This window comes from Sphaeramia orbicularis, chromosome 7 (genome assembly GCF_902148855.1).
Source record: "Sphaeramia orbicularis chromosome 7, fSphaOr1.1, whole genome shotgun sequence".
Lineage (NCBI taxonomy): Eukaryota > Metazoa > Chordata > Actinopteri > Kurtiformes > Apogonidae > Sphaeramia > Sphaeramia orbicularis.
In genome coordinates this window covers 5,683,182-5,686,671 of record NC_043963.1, presented here as the reverse complement: position 1 = coordinate 5,686,671, position 3,490 = coordinate 5,683,182, and positions in this window count along the sequence as shown.

The following is a 3,490-nucleotide window of genomic DNA, read 5'->3' as shown; positions in this document are numbered from 1 at the left end:
AACTACTAAGCCTCTGAACGTCCAAATGGGTCATATCTGATGACCATGAAAAGATGAAGAACTGTATTTTACACCAATTGTTGACATGGATTGATAGGATTAGTGGATCAGAAGTTACTAAACATTTTACCACCAGAAGATGCTTTTGTGGTTGTTTGGGTCTTTATGGGTTAATATCAAACTTTACTTGTATTGCACTTGTCATACATGTCACATGTAGCAACAAAGCGCTTTACATCAAACCCCCTACTGTCCCGCGGTTGCCAATAGAAATGAGAATTAAAGCAACAGAGTAAAGCAATGTTAAAAGTAAGAGTTTAATTAAAAGCTAAACTAAATAGACAGATTTTGAGTTTACTTTGAAAAATATGAACACTTGCAGCGGACCTCAGGTAATGTAGTTGAGATGACGCCCAAAGTAATGCTGGAATTGTGTTCCATCTACCTTCAGGGACAATAAAGAGAATCTGACTTTATCCTGTCAAATAATCATTTCTTTTAATTCACTGGAAGGAATGCTTCTCAGACCAAAAAACAGTTTGTTCGAGGTGCTCTGTGGAAAAAAGGGATTCATTAAGTTGATAAAAAACTGGAAAAAAATCCAAGCCACTGTCTTTAAGTATTAAAATGCCTTTATTAACATGGCACAGTCGTATGTAGACAAAAAAAAAAAAAAAAAAAACACTTCTGCAGGTTTCGGCTTTAAGCCTTCATTGGGAGGTCAATTAAAAAAAAAACAACAAACTAACTTCCTGCTTCCTTCCATTCTCCATGCCATGAGAAAAAAGGCATTTGAATGCTTAAAGACAGTGCCTTGGAGTTTTTGTCCAGTTTGTCATCCATTATTATTATTATTATTATTATTATTATTATTATTATTATTATTATTATTATTATTATTGTTATTTTGCCACTCATGCTTAAGGCACCAAATATGGTAACTTCACTGACCTTGATTTTCTACATAACAAAAATGTTATAAAGTTAAAAAGTAATAAAGTCTTGCTATGTCCTCTAATAACACACTAAGGTTTTGAATTTCAGAGCATATATTAGTGCTCTACAAAGGGTTAAATATGTTGAATATATTTAAAAGTTCAATAAATGGCAGGTATGAAGAACATACATGTATTGTACATGAAGTGTTTTTTGGGTCTAGATATGACGGTTGCCATGTAACCCTTTCATGCATGAATTATGAAAAAAGTGTCTAGATTTTTTTTTTTTTCTTACACTCAAAATTAGGCCTCAAGTTGAAATGCATTTTGAATTTTTTTTTTCTTTTTAAATATGGTTTTATTAAGAAGATATTTAAGCTCCTGAGACCCAGGAAAGTAAGTTTGGCTTTTTTTTTTTTTAATTTAAATAATTGTCCATATTGGAAACATCATGATGCAACAGTTTTTTCAGATGCAATTTTTTTATTATTTGATTTTTTATGGAATGTCCTTTGTGGTGGACAGGGTTTTGTTTTTTTTTCAAGCTGTGAAACTCTTGTCCATAAACAGTAAACCCATAGCTGGGTCTAAGGAGGTTAACATGATGAGATCACAGAGCAGTCGAAATTCTACAAATAACATGATACTTTTTTTCATTGTATTTCTTCGGGTGTTACGTGCCAGGAGGTCTAGGGTGCTGACACATAACAAAAATTAAAGAAAGAAAAAGATGGTCCGGGAGACAGCAAAGGAAAACGTGGAGAGCAGGTCGCTTGTAGCAAAAAGACTGAAAATTTATTATAGAAAAAAGAAATTGTACATAGCCAAAATTACTTATAAATAACCAAAAGTTACGACAAACAAAAAGTAAAACTGCAGTGATGGACCCAGTCTCCTCTTTATGGTCGGAGCTCCAGGCTTTTATAGGCAGGTGGCGAATTGAATTCAGGTGTTCCCAGTTGGCCCCAGATTGAAGGCGGAGACAAGTAAAAAAAAACAGAACAACCAACAGCCCCAGCCGTAACATCGGGTCTATAGAGACTGCCCCCATGTGGTTTGGAGGATATTGCCTTTCTAACCCTTTGGAAAGTGAACTTAAAATATGTGTCCATAAATGTGGACGTCATGCATGAAAGGGTTAATAAAGGCATTTTAATGTTTAAAGAGAGTGCCTTGGATTTTTCCTCCAGTTTGAGAATTATTTCTTTTGTTTTTGAAGCCTGTTTCTGGGAACAAACGTGGCTAACGAACTAACTCTAACTCTATTTTACGTCGCAGATGTGCGCTGATGCTTCCAAAGAACAGATAAACGGACTGGAGCGGTTTCTTGGAAGCAGGTTTTCGGACAGATTTGCCTCCTCTGTGGGTTTTTAAACAGCGAGTTCCGTCAAACTGGGAACACTGGACACAAACAGCACACACTGACAGAGGATTACGTTGTGTAACAGCTCCAGCAGAATGTGTGTCAGGGCTTCAATAAACTGAGAGACAATCACATTAACCCAGTGAGTGTGTGTGCAGATTAATGAAGGCCTCCGCATTAATGAGCTCCTAAAAGCAGCCCTCGTTATGACAGTCATCACCTTCATCACCTCCATCATCATCAGCCATTAGGTAACGGAAACGTTTCAGCGGAGCCCAGAGCGACCACGACCGAGCCGACGGGGAATTCACCTGCTTCAGTCACGTTCCCTGCATTCTGTTTTTTTACAAATACGACAAATATCTGCTGCTTTTTTTTGCATTAGTTCATTATAATGGAACTCACGGTAAAAAAAAAAAACCCTCAGATGATGCAGTTCATTTAATCAGGGGTCTCAAACATGCGGCCTGGGGGCCAAATGCAGCCCACCAAGGGTTCCAATCTGGCCTGTGGGATGAATTTGAAAAGTGCAGAAATTCCACAGTCAAGGCTGTCAAAGTCATTTTAGTTCAGGTTCCACCATCCACCTGATCACCACCATCATTTCAGCATTTGTTCTTTGTGTCAGTATCAAGATTTCCAGAAAATTTCATCAAAATTCATCCATAACCTTTTGAGTTATCTTCCTCACAGACAAACAAACAACTAGAAAAGCACCCGGAGAGCACAGACTCCGCCAAGGCAAATCAGCCCCCCTGATCACCACCAAAATGTAATCATTTGTTCCTTGTGCCAGTATCAACATTTCCTGAAAAATTCATCCAAATCCATCCATAACTTTTTGAGTTATCTTGCACACAGACAGACAGACAGACAAACCAACGCCAGCAAAAACATAACCTCCTTGGCGGAGGTCATTTTCTTGCTAACACCCAAACAAACAAACAAAAAACTAGAAAAGCACTCAGAGAGCGCAGACCTCCGCCAAGGCAGATCAGTCGTCCGTCCCGCCCCCCCCCCCCCCCCCCCCCGATCACCATCAAAATTTAATCATTTGTTCCTTGTGTCAGTATCAATATTTCCTGAAAATTTCATTCAATCCATCCATAACTTTTTGAGTTATCGTGCTAACAGACAAAACCCTGATGAAAACACTACCTCCGCTGTTTTACTTGGTGGAGGTAATCAT